This window comes from Equus quagga, chromosome 8 (genome assembly GCF_021613505.1).
Source record: "Equus quagga isolate Etosha38 chromosome 8, UCLA_HA_Equagga_1.0, whole genome shotgun sequence".
Taxonomy (NCBI): domain Eukaryota; kingdom Metazoa; phylum Chordata; class Mammalia; order Perissodactyla; family Equidae; genus Equus; species Equus quagga.
Window position 1 is genome coordinate 26,547,866 of NC_060274.1, and position 27,104 is coordinate 26,574,969.

At 40.0% G+C, this 27,104-nt stretch overlaps 1 protein-coding gene across 4 annotated transcripts in view; it reads right to left on the bottom strand.

Annotated features, from left to right (window-relative positions):
* Positions 1–26,079, bottom strand: part of CD36 (CD36 molecule) — a 69,055-nt gene extending 42,976 nt beyond the window's left edge. Inside the window, exon 1 of one of the 4 annotated variants that reach the window (XM_046669382.1) lies at positions 25,948–26,079. The gene's annotated coding sequence lies outside the window, so the exon portion shown is untranslated. Of the gene's footprint in view, positions 1–5,730; positions 5,872–7,303; positions 7,327–9,703; positions 9,843–25,947 lie in introns of those variants that run through there. The other 3 variants (XM_046669381.1, XM_046669385.1, XM_046669380.1) reach the window with 3 other exon arrangements.
* Between the last annotated feature and the right edge of the window lie 1,025 nt (positions 26,080–27,104).

Below are 27,104 nucleotides of genomic sequence, written 5' to 3' on the forward strand. Positions count from 1 at the left end.
TCCTTCTTTCCTTCTTTGGTTACCCCACATTTATCTGTCCTAGTGATTTTTATTTGACTATTTGACATCTCATTTTTATCTTTCTAACATACTTTCAAAATGACACATGGTTTTAGGTGTGTGAATTTGGAATTGCATCCAAATTAACTTACTGCAGCTGTGCTTACAAAAGCACAGCTATCTTTAAATTAGCAGAAACCACGTGTTCATTTGGTCCTTCCCTCCTTTTACGGATAGGCAAGCGTTATCCATTTAAAAGATATTTCTGCTTTGAAAGGTATCCAGCCTCCAATGGCAGTTCAAGACACGATCATGGGTTTCCAAGTATTACGAAAACTATTTTAGTCAAAATTGAACATTATTATGCCACTTATTATTTTAACCTTGTATTTACCAAGTAGAAATATATATATATTACATATATATATTCATCTACTATATAAGTAGAAAATATTTAAATTCCTCAACTATGAAACTCAAAAATTGAAGATTAAATTAAATTTGTGCTATTTACTAGACTTCCTCTGACTTCTCTGCCGTGTCATTTAGGTTAGAGAAAAAAATACTGTGCTGATTTTCTTTTTAAGTCTTTTGGTGCAAATTAATTACTTGGAAAACCCTTTCTATGATAAAATATTCTACCACTGCCTATGTCACTTTTTCAGACAATCTTTATTCAATCCTAGGTGAGTAAAACTTAAACTGAGAATAGACAATATCTGTTTTTGAAAAATTCCAATACCTGTGTGTTAAAGATGTGTTTTCAGGGACTGGCTTTAATTTTTAGTTAAAGATGAAGCGTCATAAATCTGACTGAATTCAGCCATTTTGATTGACTGAATCATAATCTTTAAGGGATATGCTTATCAAGGTGCTTAAGAATTTCCCAGGGGAAAGAGAGATAGAAATGTTTCTTCAAGAAGTGCACATCCTCAGGTCTTGGCGCATCCTGTGTAGAGGGGCAGCCTGTGTTCCAGGAGCCGTGAGAGGCTGACTTTGCTCTCAGAGGCGCCCTTTAATACTGAATTCAGAAGGGAAGATTCAAAGGCTGCCTCCATATTTTGATTTATGATTCATGTATTAACATGGCATTAACATGGTATTGCCTCTAAAAACACCAATGTTCTATTTAGTATTTTCGTTTACTTCATAAATAGGAAGTGTTATAAGAACATGCATTTTCCCCTCAAGACTCACAAAAGCTCAGCTCCTTGGTTCAGCACTCATGGGGCATCTTAGAACCTTGAGGAAAGTCAACTTGGGTCAACGCCACCACCCAAGTAAAGGGGAGAGCAGAGGGAATTAAGAAGAAAGAGCCGCAGCTTGATCCAACTGTGCCTGAAGCTAACTCTTGAGTTTACGATTACTAGGGCCCCCAAAAATCCCCGTATCCATTCAGCTAGTTTGAGTTGAAAGCACCCAAACTGATACACAGAGATTTTATGTAAAATGAGGACTTTGATCACACGTACTTTAAAGAAAAACATCTAAGCAAAGTCCCAGCTCTTTGAATGTGGGCAAGAAACATGAAACCCACAGGCCCCTAAAAAAACATCTCTGCCATATGGTTTTCTACACTATATGCAACAAACAGAGGCATTAATATAATGTTAAGCACATGTAAAATACCATGTGACTTTATTTTACCCATCTGTATATCTCCAGGAACTTTAGTGTCCTACTCACAGAAAGTGTCACAAAAAAGCTCAGTGCCTCATTTATTTGTTCATTCGTGAGCTGCAAGGAAGAAGGTCACAATGAAACCCCCTCAAATGTACTCACTGGGAACTGCTGGGAGTGTTTACTGCCATATCCTAGATTCTGAACTAGTGCCTGACCCATAGAAGGTGCTCAAATATGCATTGAACAGATGCTCAAAGGAACTATGCTACAGGTAGCACAGCACAGATCAAAAGAGACGCAGGTCTGGGAAATGCTCTGGTAGGAGAAGAGGGATCTTTGCTTTTCCAAGTTACCTGACATCAAGTTTAAAAGGACTGGTTAATTTCCAGACGTGTATTTTTTATAGATAGTAGACACCAGGCATGTAATGGAATAAGAACAGATGTAACCTGCTGTAAGCAAAAATATGAATGTACTGAACAGATAAATAATCTGATTCTTCCACATTAAACAATGTTCTTATAGAGGGCTTTCGTTGCTCCATTCCAAGGTATTTTGTAACTGCCGTGCAAGGATGCATGCCACGCTCCTACACAACAGCTTCACCCAAGTGTTTTAAACAATCTAACGTGCGCAGTGTGTCTATGTGTCCGTTGCCAAGAATAGACATATTGAGCAAAACAAAGTTTTCTAAAATGTATTAAAATAATTAAATCACACAGAAACCATGATTAAATTTTAAATGTAGATCATTAATAAGTGGCTATATTGGGGTTTTTTTGGGGGGCCTATTAAAAACTCTTTCCAAGTCTCCTGAATATGACACTCACCCGTCTAATTTTTTACATGCCAATCTGCTATCTCCTTGTAGACCAGCATGTGTAATCCCTTGCTAACGGGTTGATTCCTCTGGGTTATTCAGTGGCTTTGTTCTGGGCTGCTCATTTATTTTTTAAAAACAGTGGGCCTTTATCTGACAACAAAATGCATCTCTGTCGAGGGGCTAGTGTGCTAGTCCTTGGGGCTCTGAGCAGAGAGCAGGTAATTCGAGAAAAATGGCTGACGTGCTGTCTGTGTACTTGTTTCCATCTGTGAGATGAGACATATCATCATAAGGTGGCCACTGCCCGGTTGAACTGACATACCATACTAGAAGATGCAAAAAATAAAAAAATTCAATTGCAGAACTCTGTGGAAAGGAATAAAGTATGAAGAAAGATTTCACATATTGCCAAATGTATCATTGTCCCATGAAAACCTGTCAGACTCTTTCTTTTGCTCCCAAGAGAACGTTTACTTGATGAACTCTTAAATATCAAAACAAAATGCATAAATGCCAAAACCCGGGAGAAAAGGACAGTAGATAGAACTCGTAGCAGGCTGCTCTCAGGAGAGGCTGCTGGCTCTCCCTCAGCTATTGACTATGATAAATACACCAAAGTTAGAATCAACAGGGAGATAAGATAAATACAAGGCCTGCATATGAAGAGGTACAAAGAAGTTTACAGTTTAGACATAGCATGAATACGTAAAAAAAAATAGTGTTATTAAAATCTGAAAACATGCCTAAAACCAGAAAGGGCAAAATAGTTGAGGATGTACTGTAGGGGGCAAATACTCAAAATAAGGATGAGACTAGGTCCCCTACTGCCTTTTCTATTATTGCAAAAATGTGCTTTACAAGCAAATTAATTCTCGAATACATTTGTGTGTCAGATTACATGATATATTACTTAAGGCATAAGATTTTACTGAGAAATAATATGGTGACACATTTGTTATATTTATATGGAAATAAGGAGTTAATAATGTAAATGGAAAATATCATTAAAACATACGACATATACACATACAGATAAAATTAAAGATTATTTGGATAGGACTATTGATAGAAGTCAAATATACCGAGTTTTTTTATCATCACATACATAACATACTATACTAGTCTTATTTTCTTGTGCCTTTAATTTAATGCAAATCATATATATATATATATATATAAATGCAAGCTTAGGCAATGGGATAGTAACCAGAAGATAATACATTTTAAATCACTAAAATTACGTAGTGAATTTAAGTTCAATTTTCATGTAGTTGTTATGATAAACTATAAATTACTATTTTCAAAATTTGGTAAATTGTAATATTATTTAGTTTGATTTTGTAAATAATAAAACATACTGAAATGATAGAAGAGCTTATCTGAATATTTTTACCAGCAAAATATGGAGATTTGGCACGGCTGAGTCAGTTTTGCATTCACTGATAAATTGGGTTGCCATAGCAAGCCCATAGTCACCAAGTTTCTAAGCAACCTAAGACTTCACAGACTTAGGAGTCCACTGATCTTTCATTATCCTTAAGGGAGAAAGATGAAAATTTGTGTGCCAGAATCAGTGGAGGATTCTCTGATTACTCAGTAGAGCAAGGACCCTTATAAAATGCCCCCCATATTGATATCCATTTAATGTGCTAAATAATAATAATATTTGTACTGGGGAATTAATTGGTTACTCAAAGTGCTAAGTGGATAAAATTAGGTACAGAAAATGGCCAGTACCTAGTATGTGTTGGGCAGACAAATATTTGTTGAATGAATAAACAAGATGCAACACATAATCCAACTCTCTAAAGACAAAGTTATTTACATAACGCTGGCATTCATGAAGTCCTTGCCTTTTAATATAAAAAATATCTGTTTAGTAGCATTACTATACAGAATGTCATTTCAATGTTTTTTGCTTTCTAATTATTTACATTTAGGCAACATACCTAATTGTAAATCAGTAATTGCTTGTGACCTTACATTGAAATATTTAATTATGGCTCATCTAGAATGCTTAAATAGCAACGTATACTACCCAAATGTCAAGTAGAATTGTATAGGTCTGAGGTGCAAGCAAGGCCATGAATTATGTGTTGGAGGAGCTGGGACTAACATTTCCTCTCCTTGCCTGTGCTAAATACTTTCTTCAGCCCCCTTTCTTGCCCACTGAGGCAGGCCACTGTGTCTAGTGCTCTCTTTTAATTCACAAGGCTCAGTTTCTGGCTATTTAAGATAACCACCATGAAATAAACTTGAGGCACACAAATATTGGTTCACCCTACAGAACATTGTATCACAATGCAGGTCGAAATAAAATGCCGTCAGTAGAAATGGCTATACGTGACCAGTAAAATGATTATGCCCAGAATCTGTAAAACTTCACTTAATTCTAGTACCTGTGTTTGTATGCCTCCCATTCTCATCCCATGTAGCTAGTTCTTACCATGGAAAACATCGTAGGAATGATTTGCAAATTGAAACCTGGCTTTAATATAATGAGTAAATTTTTATCATTACTTCCTATATCCTGTTAGCTGCTGCATCAAAGATCCAAGTCAGGTTTACCATATGACAACTGAGGGGTGAAGTTGAAAGTCACTTCTCAAACAAGCAGCCACCTGTTGACTAGGGCCACGCCAGGAACGCCAGCAAGCGAAACCGCCTGTGACCTCTACAGGTTACTGTTGACTAAGAAGTGGGGAAGAATAGATTCTTCCGTCTCCAAGACTGAGAAGACAACCACTGTGCCTTACAATCTTAAGATGAGAGAGTCCAGAACTGATGATATTCATTATCATTGCATTTTCAGGTAGAAACTGACCATCTACAATTTAACAGTCTTAAGGAGAAAATGCAGTTGCACAGGAATTTTCCCTTTTAATATGTTGTCCTGTTAAGAAATTCCTCCATTGCTGCATGTATGTAAACGCTTGTATGTTAGAGGGTTAGGATAATTTCAAATATTTTGGAAGGTCCTCTTATCACAGTATTGTAGTTAATACTGACAAGATCATAGTCAAGTTATCACACCTCACCAATTCTTTCTACTTTCTTTTGGATACACCTTCTTACTAAAAGCTTAGGACAGGGCGCCTGAATGTCTCTCCTATCTTATATCCTCAACTCCCTAAGAGAAGAGAAAAATTCAAGCATAGATTGAACTAGACAGGATCAAAGCAAAAATCAGACCAAAGTAAGAGATCTTAGCATCGCAGGCGCCAGTCTCCAGCCCTACATTGTTAGGCTAGAACACTTCACAGCGATTACACAGGTGTAATTACCAGTTAGAAGTCCACTGACGGAGTGCAAGGCCACCACCGTTAACACACATGCGAAATGCTGGTTGGAAGACAACGGCACTCACACTGATGACACTGGTCGTGTTTGCCCCGAGTGCTGGGTCAAACCACTGCTGTCCATCAGTCAGCCCCACCTCCTGCTCTTCAAGAATGGCTGTGGAATGTTGACTGACACTCCAGGGAGGCAGTGGGATTTGCTAAACCAAAGTAAACCCTGCAGGCAGTGTTTGCCAACCTCTGCAGCTTGAAAACAAGCTGCTCTTCACCCTGCTTCTTTCCTTAAAAAAAAAGAAACAATTACTCTGTGACGTTTAAAAGAACACAGAGGCAGCTACCTCTCCTGGGATCTTCCTACTTATGTTCTCATAGCAATTCCCTTGACGCCTCCCATCCTGTGTCTTTGTTATATGGCCTTGCAGTCCTCCTAGGCACCGTCTAACAACATGCACGCTGGTCTTTACGATAAGAAACGACGTGTCGGCGAGTATTCTACTTTATGGGAAGCTGGAGAAGAGAGTGACCTTGGACGGGGCTTGAACATCAACAAGCTCAGGTGTACAATAGCTTTGACATTCTTTTGACATGTAGGAGAACTAAGAGAGCAAAATTTGGTGGATATACTATTATATATGCCATTCATAAGAATACGAATAATTAAAACAAAAATAAAGTCACTCTCAAAACAAATCAAGTCATTGTAGTACGTGCTAAATTAGACAAAACTGGGTGAATTTTCCTGTATCACTTAAGGTAATAAATGCATCCTCCGATGCACACATACTCAGTGAAGATTTATCATGCGACCACGATGTGCCCAGACACTACCACGAAGAGGAAGAAAGCACGAACCCTGCTCTGAGGTCTTTGGTAACACACTTCAAATACTTCCACATAAAATAGAGAGTGTCAGTATTGAGTAGTTTTAATCCACTTTAGCAAAGTGGACAGCCACCCTTGTTAGGAACATTCGTTCTAGAACTGTTTACTTCGCATGTAATCAAAATCCATAATTGAGTCCTCTCTCTCTCCTAGAACCTGGAAATTTGTGCAATAAATGTAACAATGAGGTTTTCACTGGTCAAATGAATGGTTTCAAAGATTTATGAACTGGCGAGGCATTTTACCAGCTAACTCCCTGCCCTCATGTCACAGGCTGTAAAAACCCACCAAGCCCAGTTGCCTGAGGCTCAGTTCATAAACGGCCCATTGTCTATTGTCTATCTCTTGATCGCAGGGGTTCCTGGTTGCCGGGCTGACTGGGTGGTTAGCTGAATTCGTAGTTAGCATGTTAAGTGTGTCCCTCTGATGAATCTTCCCTGTGAGAACTAAGGGACACTGAAAAGGACAGAGAGTGGGGACTTCACGGAGCACGTGGGACAGATTGGGGTCCTGCTTGTTTTGGTCAGAAACCAGTCTGAGAGGACCTTCCCTGGACCTGTCTTGGGGAGGAGGTCAGTAGCTCTCCTTGCTGTTTATTGAAGGCTACCGACATTTATCGAGATAACCCAATAGCAGTGCACGCCCAAATTGGCCTGCAGAGTTTAGCAACACTTACCGTTCTAGAAATGGAGCTCGCACACAGAGGACAACTCTACATAAAGATCCCAGGGCGGACACCACTAAGTCTCCCGGTCACAGGACATCCACTTCTACTCAGATGCAAATAGCTGTGGCCCTTGGTTCAAAGACCTCTCAGCCACTTCTACCTGTGGCACATTGTTTCTCTCTCGTGCGTGACCGTCACATGGCAGAAGTGGAAGGAATCTTAGGAATCATCTAGGCCCTGATCATTTAACAGATGAGGTTTCAGAGACCCAGGGAGCTGGAAATGCTTGTTCTACTTTGCCCTAAGGGGTATTAAAAAGAAAACAAGAAACCCTCGACTCCAGGATTGCTTTCTTTCTCCCATGTTTCCATTTTCTCCAGTTTTTGTCTCTTTCAGATATCTTCTCCCAGGTTCTGGCCTGGCACTTGCTGACGTATGGCTTTAATTTTTTGTGTATGTCACTATTCTTCTTTGTTCTTGTTCAGCAATGCTAGTCAATAAAGTTCCTGGATAATTGGAATAACTTACACCTCTTTTTGATTCCCATACACTGTACTCTCTTACTAGAGTGAAGTTAATTTTTTGAAACTATTCTGGTTCCAGTGCTCTTTTGACTTTTCAAATTTTATTTTAATTTCTTTTTCATTTTTAACATAAATTATTAGACATAAAAATAAAATATTTCTATTTAGTATATTCTGTTTCTTCCCCCTGACGTGGGACAACTTGAAAAGTTCTAGGAGAGCATAAGGAAGAGGACAATTACTTATTAACATATTCCCATGGGTCAGGTGTCATGCTAAATGCTTCCATGTGTCACTTAAATCTACAAAAAGTCCTATAATAAGGTATTGTTAACCACATTTTTACACAGAAGATAACTGACATGGAAAATTAAGTAAATGCTAAGATCTCCTGCATTAGTATGGAATAAGTGACCTTGAGTGTATGCATCCAGGTGAGCAGTAATCTCAGAGTAGCAGGAAGCCCTAAAGACGTGAGGTTAAGTGCAAGCTCTTTCTTGCTCACATCTAAATCCTCACCTTTCATCGATATAAATCCCTCAGCAGATGTGTTTTGTTATGTTACTTTGATGCTTTAGAATTATTTTCATTACTTGTATATACAGATTATAGTTAAAACAAATTTAGGGGCCAGCCTGGTGGCGCAGCGGTTAAGCGCACACGTTCCGCTCCGGCGGCCCAGGGTTGGCCGGTTCGGATCCTGGGTGCAGACATGGCACCACTTGGCAAGCCATGCTGTGGTAGGCGTCCCACATATAAAGTAGAGGAAGATGGGCGCAGATGTTATCTCAGGGCCAGTCTTCCTCAGCAAAAAGAGGAGGATTGGTGGTGGATGTTAGCTCAGGGCTAGTCTTCCTTAAAAAAAAAAAGAAAGTTGTGTGACAATGTCAAAATAGATAAGATTAGAGAAAATTCATTTCAAATTAATTGAGTGCCTGCTATGTTCATGCAGTGTTAGGGGAAAAAAAAGTACTTTCACCTTAGAATTCAAAAGCAATTCATGTTAAACTGCCAAAAGTTATAACTTCGCTTACATAAAAAAGCACAAGCGAAAACTAAGAATTCTGCTTCAAAGCACAAAAGTTATACTTAATGCTGAAAAAAGAAGAAAACCATACTGGATGCATTTTATAAGCATTTCTGTTTTATTATTTGCCACTGTTATAGATAAAGGCTCGTTTAAATTTAGAAAATGAGGGCAAATACATTGACTTATAAAAACATACCAATTTAATTTGAAAATAATGAAGACTAAAAGTAAAGGTGTATATATAGCTTTGAAGGTTCTTTGATGGTTTTTCAATGTAAGACTAGTCAGACTAAATATGTCAAAACGTAAGTATTTTTGACAGTTACATATTTACATGTTATACTAAGTAATGTAAACTCTTAAAAGATCTTAGTATATTTGTATGTCTGTTACTATGGATAAAGCGTATCATCTTACTGTGAATGCTATGGGGTTAGAGAAAGCAAACATTCTTCAGACCTAAGGAAACAAGAACCCTGAGGTTGTATAAATACTCATGCACAATAAGATGGAAACTTAAGTAATGCATTCTTATTTAAAGACGTTAAATGCAGGGGAAAATTTATTTCCATTTGAAAGCACAGAGGAAAAGACTTTGAAAGAAAATTTTTTTTGTTCTTCTATTTGTTCTTCTACTTTTCACCATAAAACATTTCAAAATTGTCCGTAGCCTACTTTGTAGCCCTGTGTTTCGGACGTTGGCTTTTTAGAAGCAATGATCTTCGCCTGATCTCCTTGATTCCCCTCCCTTTAAAGTCCTTTGATGAGCCCAGATCACTCGTTTTAAAATGCGCTCTACAGGCACCCCCTAAATAGAAAGGTCTCGGGCCATGCTCATTTCCGAGCCCTACTCACCTGACAGACGCAGGGCCTCGTGAGGACGGCTCCCTCCTGGGCAGCCTCGCTCTGGCCTTGGTGAGGCAGAGTTTCCTGCAGTCTCTCCCTCTTCCCTGTTGCTCAACCCGATTAGGCAACGAGGAGCAGAGTCCTGCCCAGCTCTGTCACAGAGGTGACTCGCAGAGTGCCCGGGGCCAGGCTCCTCTCTCCCTGAGCTTCACCGAGTTTCAACAGCTAAACCTACGAATACGTGTTCAGATATACGGGCAACCTCCTGGAATGAGACGACTGGGCAAATAGTCACTCAAATACAATTGTAAACGCCACCCGAATGGTATCTTGTGCCCCTTCCTCCTTCAGGCTAAATACATCCAAAGCTGCTTCTGGTGAAATAGTCGCTCTCACCTTCCAGAATCTGACTGAAGGGAAGGTGATATAGTTTTGTTGTTTGTTAACTGCCTTTTAAAATAATCACATCACCGTTTTTATTGCTTGTAATATCACTTTGAATTTAATCTGTGAAATGACAGTCTTATCAGAAGCTCGTTTTCTGTGTCATGTTATCCTAATGGCTAACACTGAGGGTGTTACCACAGGCCAGACACCATTCACTGAGATGCAAAAGGACTGACAGGTTAAGTGACTGGCTCAAGGTCAGAGTGCTGAGCTGTGGTTGCATCAACTGGGATGCTTCTGTCTGCAGACAACAGAATACTCCAATGAAAGTAGCTCAAAATATATATGGGGGAACGTTTATGGACTTAAATAATAAATATTAGGAAATAATTATCAGTTCCCAAAATGCTAGATTTTCTCCAAAGCAGCCGTTTTAAAATACTGGGCTGTCATACCGTCTTGATAACATTAGTATTTGCTTAAATTGCATGTGTGTGTGTATGTATAGACAATCGACTCAAAAAAAAGACCACAGACGTGCCGCTGGGTCTCCCATCCCCTAGAAGAGTGTATTTCTTTAAAGGGAGAAAATGTTCTATGTTAAGATTTCAAAATCAAATCAAAGTTCAAAATGAAAATCAAGTCATGGTTTTTATCACTCCAGGAAACAGAATTATCTATCCTGACAAAGAGAACATGAAATACAAAATTAAAGAATCTGAAACAAAGAAAAGCTGCCTGGCAGCCTAGAAGGGGTTTTCCATTTGCGTTTGCAGGAAAGAACTATCGCAGTTGGAAATTTGGGGAACAGCTATCTATTACTGAAATGGAAATGAGTTTCACAGTCACAAATGCAGGCGTGCGAAAATGGAATTCTGTTTTCATAAATTTCATTTTTACCTCAAGCCTCCATTCTGTCTGCTCCAGAATATTTTATACAGTCACTTTTTAAACACTTTCCATTTTTGATATTTCTTAGACATCTCAGGGTTAAAACCCAATTACATTTTCTCAGCAGGTGGTCCATTCAGAGGAGGAGATGGGAACACAGAGCCCTCTGAACTCAGAGCCACGGCTTCCTTTGTCCTGGTCATGAGCACTTTGCGGATGATGGCTCTCTCTTTCTCAGTTTATTACACAACCTTCTAGGTTGAGCACAGTGTTGGAGTCCAAGGGGCTCCATGAATCTGCATCTAAACATAGCTGCCTACACACCACACACAGCCCATGGCACTCCACCACTCGGATGCCACGACTAATGCGATGTTTTCTCGGGCTTGTTGTCTCTGAGTGACACCTCTGCTCTGAGATGCCCCCACCTGTCTGTGGGGTGGAAGAGGACAAAGAGCTTGCCTTCGGGAGCGAGTGTGGAGCTGGGCAGATCAGAGTAGCCCTCTGGGATTCATTCCCATCTGAGCTCCCGTGCTCCCGCTCTGACCCAAGCTTACGGGCCTTTCTTCTATTTTGCTACGGTGTTGAGAACAACTCTTTTGGGTCGCTCATAACTCCTTTCCAAATCTTACTGAAACTGAATATTGACATAACGTCAGTACCTGGGATCCCCTAGAAGTCCCTCCTTCATTCGCAGCTTCGTATCTCTCAGTCTGAAAGAAAATGAAGAGGGTGGGAGGGACGGAACCATGTGGGGTAATACCTCATGATATGGTTTTATCATGTTGGAAAAACCAAAAATTGTGGGAAACTAACACACGATAGAAGCTTAGCCAAGAGAGAGACCAATGGAGACAGAAGTCCTACGAATAAGTTCACAGAAGTCTTAGATCTTTAGTCTTCCCTAGAAGATTAGCTGAATATAAATAAGTAGAAGAAAGTGGGATTCTCGGCAAATAAAATTAGGTAATTGCGTAAAGCATTTGGCCCCATAACGGGTATGGCTGAGAAAAGGCATGTGAAGACTGAGGCCTGGTTTGAAGGAAGGTCCATGTCCACTGGTGGCGGAATGTGGATGTAGACTAGGTCGTAGGAGACCTAAATGCCTGAGCATAATCCAGCAGAAGAGACTGAAGAAGGTGAGGAGACGATTGCAAGGTATAAAATCGTGACCAATACCTCTGGTTAAACGTCCAGATTGAATATGTTTCCACTTTGAACCTGAAATCTCATGAAATTGAAGTAATAGAATTTATGAACACACGTGTTCAGTCCAAAGATTTAGATAAGAGGTCAGAAAACAAGCCAATATCTAGAGAACAAGTGGACTAAGGATAATTACCCTAAAGTGTCAGATTCTAAGCATCTAAGCCTAGAGCAAAAGGCGATAAGAAGCAAACAGAATCTGCCAAATAATCCCAGATAGGGTCATGGATGGCGGGCAGGATGCCACGGAAAGCAGATCTAACTTGGCTGAATATCTTTAGAAGTCCTGAGCCCCAGCCTTCTCCCCAAGCTCTCCGCCAGCCTGCCCACTCTCCTTCCCACCTCGTCAACAGGCGGGGTGTTTCCTGTTTCGAAATATTGAACAGAGAACTCTGGACATAAGAACCAGAGGCTCAGCTGGGGCCATGAGGGAGATGGGTGCTGCCATAAGTTGAGGCGAAAGTCCCCATCTCAATTCCATTTCCACTGCCACTTCCAGGACTCCAGCAAGCGAGAGATTACAGGATTACCTTCTGGGGGACTGACTGGTGTAAGAGAAGACCTGATACCACTTCTTAGTTCGGGGGCCAGTGGGGGACCACAAAATGGCCAGGGCCTCATCAGATCCCTCTAGGGCAGTCTGTCCAGTAGAAGCAGAACATGAGCCTCACGTCATAGACACTTTTGAAATGTCCGGTAGCCACATTAAAAGAGTAAATAAGTAAGTCATGTTAACTTGTTATTTAACCTGGTATCATAACGACTATCATTCCAATTAATATAAAGTTATCAATAAGATGTTTTACGTTTTTTTGGTACCAAGTCTTAGAGGTCTGGTTTTTATTTTACTCTTGTAGTTAGTCCATTTGGACTAACCACATTTCAAGTGCTCGGTGGACGCCGGTGGCTAGTGGCTACCGTACCAGACAATGTAGCTCTAGAGTGAGATCTGAGTTTACTGGCCACGATTTTAAATATAAATGGACAATCACCAGACATTTGAGGAACATCTCTGACAGGCAAGACAAATTTATAAACAAACAAGCAAACAATAAGGAAGAATCTAAGAAAAGGGAATAAAAAACTAAATATTTTTGTGGTTAATGTTTTAAGACGACTAAGAGAAGGTATTGCATCATGAAACTAGTGAATCAGAAAACCAGGAAATCATAAAAAGCAGAGAAATAAAAGGCAGCTATCCGGGAAATTTAAACAAGGATGGCAGAAATGACACCATCCCCAGAGCAGCAGCACTGGAGAACAAGGGAGACATCAGGGCAACGTCAGAACAGCAGAAAAGACCCAGCATCCAGATCATGGGACTGCCAGAGAGAACAAAATAAAACCAGACAAAACGGGGAAATAAGACAGCATGGAATCTAGCACACAAATCTCCAGGCTGTAAGAAGCCACCAGCTACAGCACAAAGGACTAAAAAGGCCACGGGTCACAGCCTTCCTGCCTGTCTTCACAGTGTGGCAGCGTCTCAAGTACAAACAGTGGATCTGGGGAGTAAGGCCACAGGCAAACCAGGAAGGCAACAGGCTTCCATAGCAACCCTGGGAATCCAGAAGTCAAATGAGCAGTCTTCCCCAAATCTGAGGGAAAATGGTTTCCAACTGTTACTCTATGCGCACACAAATTTTCAAGAATGAGGATGAAGACATTCTAATATCTGCAAGGTCCCAAATGTTACTTCTCTTTTACCCTTTCTTAAGGAGCTCAAGCAACTTGCAGAATATAAACTCCACCAAAACAAGGCAGTAAACCGAGAACCAGAGGACAGAGGATTGAGGAAATAGCTCATCTGATAAACTGAGAGACAAAAGGAATTTCCAGGAAGTAGGTAAAGGAAGTCTCAGGGTAAGAAAGATGTCACAGGCATAGAACAAAACCAGTTATTATTGGATGAGGACAGAGGATTTAAGGAGGCAATTATCATCATCAGGAAAAAAATAACTTGTACCAGAAAGAAAGTGCCCATTATAGACTTCTCAGCTCTGCTGTTCAGAAAATTTATAATAATAGTGTAAACAGTAAATATCAAAAATGAACTACTACATAAATTGCGTTGGAAGAAGAGAAGCACATATGTGGAGCTGGTGGGTAGAGTGTGGTACTATAAAAGCTAGCTTCCTCTCTTCCGCAGAGAAAATCAAAGGCTGATGTGTAAAACAAAACAATTTTTTTAAGAGATCAAGGAATGTCATTATAAGTACGTTATCTAGAAATCGTTGCAAGTGTTTCCTCCTAGAAAGAAAGATGGGAAATGGGAGAAGGTGGGGAAAATAGAACAAGTAGTTGTTCTTTAAGCTTTAAAATACTATTTGACTTTTTTCAATAACAAACATTTGATAATCAAATACATTTTTCAACAAAATTATATTTGAGCTGAGCTGTGCTCAATAAATGCTTCCGAATCCTTTCCTTGTTTTTCTATCTTGTGACTGGTACCTTCACTCTCTTGGTTCTGTTGTGTCTTCTTTATTTTCTTAAGAATTTCCCTGGAAATTTCTGCTTTATTTTTACTTTCTTTCTTTTCTTTATTTTTCTACTTTATTTTCTACTTTACCAAAAAGATTGAGGTCATCTACCGGATAGTTTCAACATCTCTACAAAAATAAAGTACCTGCTTCATCCAGCTACTATAATCCCTCACCTGGAACGCTTGTGAAGGTATTTTCACGCATGTGTAGTTGTTCAAATTGATGTTTCTGAGGGGTCGGGTGCTAGAAGCTTCTACAACTGCCATGTTGCTGACATCATTCCCATTTAGTCTAAAAATTTCAATGAAGTCTTTACAAACAGTTGCTATCTAATTCTGTGCATGAGAAAAATTAACACACAAAAATTTAGTTCTTTGTTTGGAATTGGACCAAGATATTATAGCCAATTGCTTACCAGCTCCCGTCACCTACCCTGTAAATCGAGAACACTTTCCCCTGTGGAAATTATCTTCGTTTGTCAATAATTTTGAAAACATACTTGGGAAACTTTGTTGTAATAGAACATACAAAAAGAAAGAAAATAAGACATAGATTCAGATAATAGATGATCGCATAAACTTAGACTGCAAGATTCTTTATAGATTGTTTGGTACAACTTTCTCATTTTTGCTAAGCAGCATAGCTATGACGTTAAAAGCCACCTTCCCAATGTCACGGATGGGAAGAGAACAGGAACCAAGTTCATAGCTCCTGATTCTAAAATCTGAAAGGGATATTATAAATCATTTGATGTAAATGATTTATTTTTCAGATGAGGAAACAGAGTTCCAAATTGTACATACAGTTTGGCTTTTAAGATCTTATCCATAAGATAAGAGAGGGAAACTGAGACGCTGAGAGGTTACATAAGTTATTTAAGGTCATAAAACTGATATGCAGCCCTTGAATTTAAATTTATCCAATGCCATATAGCCTACAGTTTTTACACTTGGGGACTAATATCAGGGAAAACCTCAAGAGTTTTCATGAAACTTTGTCTCTAAAGTTATAATTTGGGAGAAATTATAAAGAGTATAAGTAAAAACAATTCCAAGCTTTGGGTTAAAAGGGAGAAAAGGTGTTCAGGAATTCATTTATTCATTTAAACACTTCCTGAGCATTGACGATATCCAGACTCTGAGCTTGGCACCAGGATATGAAGACTAATAAAATATGGTTTTTAATAGATTGTGTTTTGTTGAGAGGAGATAGACTATAAAATAATGGAAGAGCTTCAATGGATAAATAGACATTTTCTAATCACACAAGAGGGAGAAAGTTCAGTACAAGCAGACAGAATAGCAGACATAAATTCAGAGGCAGGAGGGAATGGTATATTTGGAAAATCACAAAAACGTTTTGAGGGAAGTAGTCAAAAGTGAAAAAAAAAATGGATGGAGACCAGATTTTCAAGGCCCTCACATGATATTCTAAGATGGCTGAACTTTATTCTGTAAGCAGGATAAAATCATTAAGTAATTGTGAGTAGGGGAAGCGACAGGATAAGGGTTTTCATTTTTAGAGGGTCACGGTACAAGCAGACAATTGGGATGACCGTCTAGAGAGAAGACTGATAAAATAATACTGAAAAGACATCAGGTTCTAAACAAACGTATTCCGGGTCATGCTGAGAAGGGGGCTTGTTCTAGGCAGAGTGTGGACGAGTGGGACAGTCCTTACAGTTTATGGGGGCAGCCACGGCCAAGAGGGCTGCAAAATTGAGAAACAAGCCCCCAGCGTCATTATCAGGAGGGGAGAAGTTCTTTTGCTAAGCTTTTCTGATGGGCACTCTGGAGGTTACCAGCAGGGGTGGAAAGAGGAGGAGTAAGGAAAACCGGACAAGAACTGGAGCAACAGTCCCAAAAAAAGCAGACAAAACACTAGAGGCCAAGGAACCCAGAGACTCAGCGCTCCTTTTATACAGGCTCTGATGGAAGCGACACATGCAGTACAAAGCCGACAAAGAGCAGAGCAGATAACCAGGTCCTCGCAGACTCCAGATGGAATCAGAAAGTGTTTAATCTCCTAAATCTCCTTTTTCCTCTTCACATTCCAGGCAGGGGTTTGGCTCCCAAGGTGGTGCGGAAGGAGGGCAGCATTTCAACATCATGGGGGTTGGGGGACAAATGTAGGGGACAAGGGTGGGGAACAAAGGTCAAGAGACAGAGGGCTGTGCTGCCAAATGCTGCTGACCGAGCAGGAGATGGTCTGATTTACTCAGTCGAGTCAGTAACTGGACTCAGTTAAGGAAGGACCTTGTCAGGAAGAAGCAATGAATCAAACGATTATAGGAACCTGCTTTGAGGTGAACATATTTATAATTTATCTGTTTGGCTAGTGGGTGTGTAAAATGAAACTGCATTATGACAATTTAAAGAGGTGTAGGATAAAGAGAAAAAGAGAATCTAAGCCTAAAGCCAGGGGAAAACAAGGGGACGTTCCAAGAAATAATCTGGGTAGTTTTCGCAATTAAAACAGTCACTTCCCCCTCCCCCAAGGCTGATACGCTCTGGAGAAGCAAGGGCTAGATGTAAGCAAAAAAGAGAAGCTGCCATTTTATTCTGGCACGAGTCATACAACAACTATTTGGAGAGTATCTGGGCTGTGTAAAAAGTTTGTGGAAACCCACCAAGTACAGGAATATTTCAGGTAAGAAAACTAATTGATCCTAATCCTCTTTTAGTCCCCACTTCACCTAGTACCTGCTGCTAAGCTGGGCGCACAAAACACTCCTTTTAACCAGCACAAAAAGCAGGAATAAGTATTCATCTGTGGCAAACTTCCAGACAGTAAGATTAAAGAATATACACGTCCAAAAGTACATTATGCCAATTTGACCTGACGTAAAATAGAGAAGAATGGACCCCAAGAGTCCTATCTTAATTTCCCAAGTAACTAGTGGATATTTTTATGTTTATTGGTGTTATTCCCCTTTTATTATTGTTAGCAAGGAATCCAATCAGTTGTCAGGATCCTGCTGTAATTTACCTATTTTTTTATTTTTTGAGGAAGATTAACCCTGAGCTAACATCTGCCACCAATCCTCCTCTTTTTTGCTGAGGAAGACTGGCCTTGAGCTAACATCTGTGCCCATCTTCCTCTACTTTATATGTGGGATGCCTGCCACAGCATGGCTTGATGACCAGTGATTTTGAGGTTAGAGCAGCTGTGTCAAATATGGAAGAAAAGAACATGTCAAGATGAGGGACCCAAGCCAGGGCACAGGGAGGGCACATCCTCAGCAGAAGGACCCTGAAACACCCAAGAGCTTTATAATCCCGCTTCAAAAGAAGCTAGGGGAAGATTTTAAGTCTGTATCTCCAAAACCTCACTACGGGGAAGTCTCAGCCACTACACTGAAGATATATTCTCATATCTGCAAAAGAGTTCCTAAGAACGGCACAGTATAATTAGAGAACCAATGACCCTCCCAGCTAAGGGCTGTCAAGGTAAGAGTAGGTGAACTTTAAATAACTTCTTAGAACAGATGAAGGCAAAGTCTGTAATTAGAAGGGATTAAAATTTTAGGTAAGAACGTAAACTAGGAAAACAATGAGGATGATGATGAAGATGAAGATAATTACAACAATAGGATAACAGTGAATTTCTGAACAGCAGGCATTCTGAGTACTGAGTTAAGCACTTTGGGTTCTCTTCATGCACACCGATTGTTGAGAACTACTGTGCTAAATCTCGTCTGGTGTAAACAGCTGTTAAAACTGAGCTGGATGCTATGAGATAGTACAGAAGTACTACCCAGTTTCCAGCACTCACATGCTAGTCCTTGTTGAACAAAAGAAGAAAGGATTTGAAACTATATCAGACTCTGGGCTTGGCTCCCCCGTCACAGTGCATGTCCTTCTCTAATCTCATCTTGCCCTCAACCCTTTGCCTACATAGCAAGCACCTGCTGGTGGTCATGCCTGCAACCAGAACCACATTCCCATCTAGGTGGGAATTTCCCTCCATGACCAGTTCATGACCCAGAAGATACACAGATTCTGGCTCCAGTCTTCATGCAACTTTTTATACTGGTTCTAACACTGGATCATTTCCTCCATTAAACTCTTTCTCATTCTTGAAATTTTCAGATTACTTTTTTAAAAAATTATTTTACTGAGGTCATATTCATTTATAGCATTGTGTAAACCTCAGGGGTACATTATTATATATCAGTTTCTGTATAGACTGCATCGTGTTCACCACCAATAGTCCTGGGTTGCTTTTGAAATTACTTTCCTATTATAGTTTGAATCATTAACTTTGTTTTTCATTTATTTATGCTTTTATTTCCCAGTGACACTGGCAAATCTTTCATTAATCTGTAGCCCTTGAAAGAGTCAAACAAAATCAATTCCTTAAGTGTTCTTAGCCTAGACTTTTAGTTGGGATAAAATGGGAGGAGAAACAAAACAAAAACCTGATATTTCCCCTCAAGTAGCTCACAGCATGGGCAGGAAGACGGATTTGTAAACAGGTGGTTATAATACATTATGACACCTACATGCAGGTGAGGAGATAGGATGGTGGGTCAGGGAAGAGTGTCAGAGGACAGTTGGTGGAGGAAGTGGTACCTCCCGTGAAAGTTACAGATATAAGGCCAGGTGAAGAAGTGAGGAGAGGGCAAATGTTTCAAAGGCATTCCTCCAAAATACAGATCCCTAAGAAAACATACCACTGGGGAAATACAGATATTTTGGTCAGGCTTCGGTACAAGGTATGAGTTTTGGAAAAACAAGACAGGACGCTGGAACGGTGGGCACAAATGACATGATGAAGCCCCAGTATAACGCACAACATACCAAAGTGAGGGTTGTGCTTGAATACCTAGGAATTCTTTCTCTCAGGAATTCATCTTGAAACCAATACAGAGCTACTCGAGGATTTTAGGGAAGAAGTGCATGATGAAATTTGGGTTTGGAAGATGGCTCTGGAACGACATGGAGAATAGATGGGAGGGAAGGCTAGAGGGAGTCTTTTAAAATCATCTAGGCAGGAAATTACATGGTCTGACTTCAGGCAGTGGCTGGGGAGGAAGAAGCTGAGGAAGACTCCTGAAATATTTGTAGAGATAGGGAGATATTTAGCACGTAGCATGAATAGCTAAAGCTTGGTGAATAATTAGCTAGGTGGAGGGGGGAAAAAATCCAGAATGAGTCCTGGGTTTCAGGCTCCTGTAAGAAGTTGAAAGAAAAGAACAGAGAGGAAATAACAGGACTAGCTTTGGGGGTGGGATTCTATTAGCTTTATCGGGAATTTTCACTTCCTAGCTGCAAGATCCTAGGCCAGATTCTTGATCTCTTTGAGTCTGTTTACTCATCCTTAAGATGAGGATGATGTTACACATTTTAAGACTGTAGGAATTAAATAATAGTTAAGCCTTCTGTAGCATTTATCACTTGCAAGACACTTGTGTGAATATTTTACATATAGTAACTCCTTATTTTGAACAACTGGCCTAAGAGATAGGCACGTTTATTATCCTATTTTACAAATGAGGAAACAGAGACACTGAGAAGTTTACTAACTTGCTCAAGATCACAGTGCTAGGACATGGCAGTGCCAAGCTTCAAGGCTCTTCAATATGGCTGCATAGATTATGCCTCAACCGATAATTTATGCCTCTCATTGAAGACTGGGCATTTTGCACTGTGATTATCAGAGTGCCGTGCAGACGCCGATAGGTTATAATTAGTCATCATCATGTAACCATCCATTTGTTGAAATAGTATTTGCAGAGTACATGTGTGTGCGTATGTTCTACTGAACACGGGATAGATTCGAGCATAGTAAGAGACACATCCATCTTGGGTCGTGTCCAATTTAATTTTGAACCTAAAGTGCACATCACAAGTCAGAACAGAAAGATGTCAGACACTTTCAACTCAAGACGGAGAGCATCCACGTCTCGAACTTGATCAGCAGGCACATGGACACGTGAGTCTGAAGCACAGAGACGAGACTAGGGCTGTGAAATGTAGGTTTGGGTCTCTTCAACACACAGATCATAGGTGAAACCATAAAAATAGATAACATCCCTGAGTAGGTGCTGACGGAGGAGAGCCTAGAAAAACTGCAGAAAAGGAAATGAGCGTGACAATCCCATGGCGACGAAGGCTGTTAAGCTTCCGTATTTCAGGGCCCTCAGAGTCCTCGCAGGCGAGAATCAGTGGGTCTCGGTGTAAGACTGTGCTGGAACTATCACCACCTCTAATGTTTGCAGCTTTTCTGCGCACATTCAGGGACCTGCTGAAAGTTGACTTTCAGCCTTAAACCTCAGGAGAAAGCCCAGCTTCATAGCTGTTGCTTTGCCATGGTAGATAATTATTTGTAGTTTTCTTTTCACAAAAGACCATTCAGATTGTTTCAATTGCTTTTATTTATTCTACAGGATTTCAGCTTTAGAAATGCCCTTGCTGTTACTATGTACAGAAGCCCTGCATGGGAGATCCTAGAAAACAAAATGGCATCTTCAACACTCAAGAGGAATATTAATGGGGTAGAGAAGATAACAGGAATAATTATGGTAAGCTTCCTTTCTCTTTGCCTCTTAAAGCTAGAATTTACTTTTTTCCTTGCTGAATCCTGCATCTCCTGACTTTATCTGGTAAAATATAGAACTTTACTGAACCTTTGTAATAGGGCTGCAGTAGAAGGTTGCAATACACTGAGGTTTGGAAGACTGAAGGTGAAAAAACTTTTAAGAGGCTCTGAAGGAGGTCATGGAGGAACTCCGAGCAAGGGATTGAGGAAGAAAGCAGACCATGTCTGTGCCTCTACCACCAGCTGGCCACTACCTCCACCCCAGAGAGGGCTCTGGTTGGGGGTCGGGGTGACCAGGCCAGCAAAGAAAAACTACTGTACCTGCCATGGATCCCCATAAAGTGAGAAGTGGGGGAATCGCAATCTGCACCTGGAGGCGAGGTTAGCAAACCTCCAAGATGACCGTTGACCCACAGTGGAACCGACTGAACTACAGAGTTTTTCTCTAGCTTCATCCAAACTTGGTCCATGTAGTGAAGACATCTAAGAAGCTGAACACAGAAGCCGGCACTGAAGCGGATTGGGGAAAAGAACTAAGACTTCAGTGGTGTTAGGTGACACGAACGAGCTTCATGGACTCGACTCCCTGAGAAATTATTAGTGTCTGTGAGATTACACACGGAGTTGTAAAGTGGATGATAGAATACTTCTTTACTGAATTTCATAATTAATTCTTTAATAGCTGATCCGCCCTATGTTACGCCCACACATACACAAACTCAAACTTCTGGGAAGGGCAGGGGTGATGCTGGGTGGCTACATTCCCTGAAGCTACCTACTGAGGATTTCTCACAAAGAACTGCACCAATCTATGCGTACCTTTGTGGTGGAGATTTACGCCAATTTGAACATTTAGAAAAGAGTACCAGGTGTAAGAGACGGAAGAAACAGGGTTTTTAATTGTTTAAATGATGAAAACTCCTGAAAACTCCTATCATAGTCCTTAGAAGAAGGTAAACATTCTCAGTTAGAAAAGATTTAGACATAATATTTTTGAATAAACGCGTAAGCTCTATCTGTGGAGTGCTGTGCGTCATGCACTGGACATCGCTGACACGAGGTTACAATGACCCAGCCTCCCTGGAGCTGACAGCCAACATCCAACAGCAAAGGTCTGTGCCCTTATAGCAGTACATGCCCCTCATCACGGCTCACGTCGTCCCGCATTGTCATTGCCTGTCTGCATCTGCTGAGACGTAACTTTGGACGGAGCAGCTCTTCAAAGGATGGGGCTCACAGAAACTGGAGGTCTTCTCCCCCAAGAGACCAAGCTAAAATTTAGAGCAGTGGTTTTTTTTATTTTTGCCATCGCAGACAAAAGAGTTCAACAACAAGCAAATTTAGGAAGCTGTGAAACCTAAGTCTTTGAGTGCACGCTGCAGTTACGCTATTTTGTTCTGGAGGGTTTCCCTGTGCTGTGTTAGTTACTTCGAATTTTAGGAGTAAATTACGCATCTGAAAACACAGTGGCAAGGAGCTGAGAGTGGGCAAGACTACCCAGTCCCCCCCTCAAATGTGACGTTGTCGCTTCTTGGGCTATTTTCTTCAGGAGACCGATGGTTCATTAAGGAGTCTGTCTGTGGACCATGGTGGGGAAAATGTCCACAAAATTGAACCCAAGTCTTCATCACTTACTGGTGTTTTTTTTTAACTTTCATCAAAATGTTTCATTCCATATAAACAAAATTTAGAAGCACCACCTGAAGAATGATCCCAGACCCTTAAAATCGTCCAGCACAACACGGTTCCTATCAACGCTCTCTAGGGCCTACGACACGTCTGACACAGGAAGTGCTCACAAATATTTTGTAACAAACATGTCAATGAAGAAGTGAATCCAAAAGATGGTGACTTCATCATGTATTCACCCAAAATCGGTTCTTGCTGTTTTCGGGTTTAGTCTTAAAGTAAGAACACTTGTTGAAAAGACCCTGCTTACTTAGTAAAAGTTTATACCTTTTCTAAAAAGATATTTTGTTCCAAGTCCATGCTATGAGACCACTGCACTGAGTAACTAACTTTTATTACTTCATTTTTAAAACTTCCTAGAATGAGATACGGGTGGGACACCTTAAAATGGCGTCTGTTCCATTTCAAATAGAATAATAACAAAGTTCCCAAACAGAACAAAATGAGCCTGAAAATGAATTTCGATTAGACTGTGTTCCTCAGTTTTAAAACCATGACATGACTAGTGACATCTTTTTGATTTCCTAAAAATTAAAATGGTAGAAATGCAAGATTTGGAAGATTTCATGAGAAAAAAACAACACAACATTAATTAAGAGATGAAACTAGCAGGGTTTTTTGGGGGGGGATAAAAATAATTGTCCTTATTCCACTTTTCAACTTCCCCAGCGCTGAGGGGGGAACAATGCTTTTCTATCTAAGCACATTCTGGATCCTTGGTGAGGGCGGCCAAGGCGTCCGCTATGTTCCCAGTGTGGCGCTTGCCAACTTTCTGTCATTTCCTCCCTCAGATGACAGTGTTTGTGTGACAAAGATCTCTGGGTATGTTTCAAAACGTCTTCAACTATTTAACAGTGTACCACCAGGCAAGCACCAATTTCACAGTGCCGTTTCTCCTGCACAGGGCTAAATTTGTCAGAAGACACAAGCAGCACTTACCTTACTTTTCTCCCCAAAGGCTGGCTGGAGGGCTGTTGTGGGGTCAATGGCATACTAATGGCCATTTTAAAAGAGAACAGTTTCCAGTACCTTGGCCAATTTCTGTTCTTTGACGTACAACACACCCAACAGGAGCACTATTTACTAACCTACACTTCTTTTTATATTCTCTGTGCACTTATGGTAGTTTTAGGCCATTTTCTTCTCCTGGTGAACTGTTGACCGAGATGGAGAGAATCACTCTGGATCGGGCATTGCTTAGGAGAACCTGACATCATGGGAACAGTCACTCCCCCTCCTCATTCCAGATCACTCCTTTGAGGTTGTAGGAAAGTGGTGACACACTTTACGATTTTCATCCAAAAAAGCAATCAAAAACATCTAAGCAACGGACCAATGAAAACCATTTTCCCTCTTCATTCATTTAAAAGCCTCTTTTAATTTCAAAATTTTGTGAAATGTGTTCAAAGAATTTGTGAAGCTAAGTTTGTAAATACTAACATTTGATTCAATTCCTGCGTTAGTAATCTTAATCAGCAGTATGTGCCAGAAAGCAAAATTGGCCACAGTCACATCAACAGCAACATATTGTTATGTATTTCTTCGCTCTAAGAAAAACATATTCTTCCATTTAATTGGCCCATTCTGCGATCTTATGTGGTCTTAGCCACTGATTTGTTAGCTCTTCAAAACCCTTTTTTTCCTTCTTTTTTTGCCTAACAATGATTCCTCTGAGTTCAGAGCTCACCTTTGTTCCCAGGTGAAAATAGCTTTATTATCCTCAGGTGTCTGCTTGCTTTCTTAAACGCTCAGAATACTTAATTGCAAAGGTGTCATTGTCCTTTACAAAAGGCTCCAATTCCAAATAATTAGTGTTTATGTTGTGCATCATTTGAAAATATTTCTCCTTTCCCCTTGTCAGGGTCACAGGAGTCTCACGTACTGCCCCACAAATCCCACTGCCATTCTTTAGTCACGTGTCCCTGAGAACGAGACAGGTGGCCTGTTTCTCTTCATCTGATCCCCATCCCACCTGAGTTCTGCCCGCTCTCGCAGGAAGTGAACAAGAAGTTAACACTTTGATAAGTTTCAGCCCAGAATGTTCTCCCCAAAATCCAGCAGGGCTCCAAGCAACCATTCTCCAGGGAACAAAAGGAAGTGATCTTCTTTAAAGGTAAAGAAGCCTGTCTGATCCACTCCCAGGCTTTGCAGAAGAGCTGGAGTGTCAGAGGGAACTGCTTTTTTTTTATATCAACATTAAATTTTGTCTCTAAATAAGTATATCCTTGTTTCTGCATAAGTCACTGCTCTCCCATTCTTTGCAGTGTTTCCTGGTCTAAGATATTATCACACACACCATGTAACAAAATCCCCTCCCCCGAAAATAAGATCTCTGGGGCCCACAGTCAATACAATTTCTACGATCACTAATGATCAACAAGTTTACGTGTGGAAAGAATTGTTTTCTTCTTTCCTTATAGCAGTCAGCTGGTTAAGAGGATGGGGTCTTTAAAATTATTTCTTAAATATGCTTGTCACTCTTGACAAGACACCAAAAACGTTTTCAGAGTCCTATGGACAAAGGTCATTCAACTTCAAGTCTCATTAAACATTGTTTTTCCAATTTGGAGGAGAAAAATCCAAGTGGTCAGATTTTTAGAGTGTCCTTTTCAAATGAGTAGCATTTTTAAAAGCCTATAAGACAGTAAAAAGAAATTTAAAGAAGAAATTGGCCTAGATTAGGACATTCCAGATCAATTTAGAGACTCTGAAGGAATAAAAATTTCCATGGAAATTATATTTTTGAAATAGATATTAAAGGTTTCTGATACTTTCTACATAAAAGGCATGAAAATGTGTCAATGTGAATTTCATAGGATGAATTTAGAGACTAGTAGAAATGTAAAATTTGTGTTAAAAGTCTATTCCTTCCTTCATTTAGAAGAAAAATCATAAATCTGTTCAAAGAAGCATCACAGACTAGATTATTACAACAGATAGTACTTTTCTTAAAGAGTTAAAAATAACAGTAATTATTATTTACTAGATGATAGTCTATCAAGTACAAAGAAATTTATGGCCACGCTCCTAAACAAAAATAATTCTGCTCACCAGATTTGGAGGAGCCTGCTGGCCCAGACATCTGTGGGATCTTGAGACTGGCTTCAGAGGCAGGGTTGTAAGAGACTCAGAAAACAAACACATGTCTCCACAGCACAGCAGCTGAGAACTCAGAAGCGGGGCACGGGAGCTCGACCACTCACGTGTCTTTAAGGTTATCCTGACATCTGAAAGCCACTGACATCCAAAGACTTCCAGCTCCTTGGCCACATGCTAACACAGATAAATATAGATCCTGACACCCAAGCCCGATGAAATGGACGTGAACGAAGAATCTCGCTCATTTTGTGCTTCAGCTGAGGAAAATAAAACCCTTAATCCTTTTGTGAGGAAAATGAAATCCTTGATCCTTAACCCTTAAACCTGTTATGCCTCTTAATAAATATTCATTTCCTATGAAACATGGGAATTCAAACAATCAATCGTTAATAATCAATTCACTTTTCTCCACAATTACCATTTGTTGTCTGAGTATAGAGGCGGGATAAAATTTTCCTTTCTTAAGTATAAAAGAAACATGATAGTGAGTATTGAGTATTATTTACCCAACAAACTTTTTTTTTAAGTAACTTGTGCTATTGAGTCCTTGAAATGTGAATAACTACCTGGTAAACTTTTTAATATTTGTTCTGCTACATGGTTTCAAGAATAATTTGGTCGTTTTTTGCTTGCCTCAGTTAATGAGGCAAAAAGGGTCGTGCATTGCCAGGGTGTGTTAGTTAAGTTAATCTTTTGGTATAGTTGTCTAACGGAGTTAATTCAGGTTGAATTTTGCTCAGTACTATTGGTAAACATGACTAAGGCTCCACCCTCAGCCTGAGCGGACCCTACGACTAAAGTTATTACTCTGGAGATATAAGGGCAAGGTTTCTAAAAATAAATCACTTTCTGGGATTCACATGTTCAGAATCTCTAACTCTATGTTAAAACAAAGTGAACAGAGGAACTAGGACAGTGACACTGCTCTCCTGAGATTTTGAAGTATTAAATAGTTTCAGTTAATATTATTTTTTGAAGAATGGCATGAAAAATAATGATGGATTTTGAAGCTACCACTTTCTAAATGAAAATGATCTGTAACCAGTAGTACCTACCATCCCAGAAAAGACAATAATAATAATTATTAAAACTATTATTTTCATATTTTA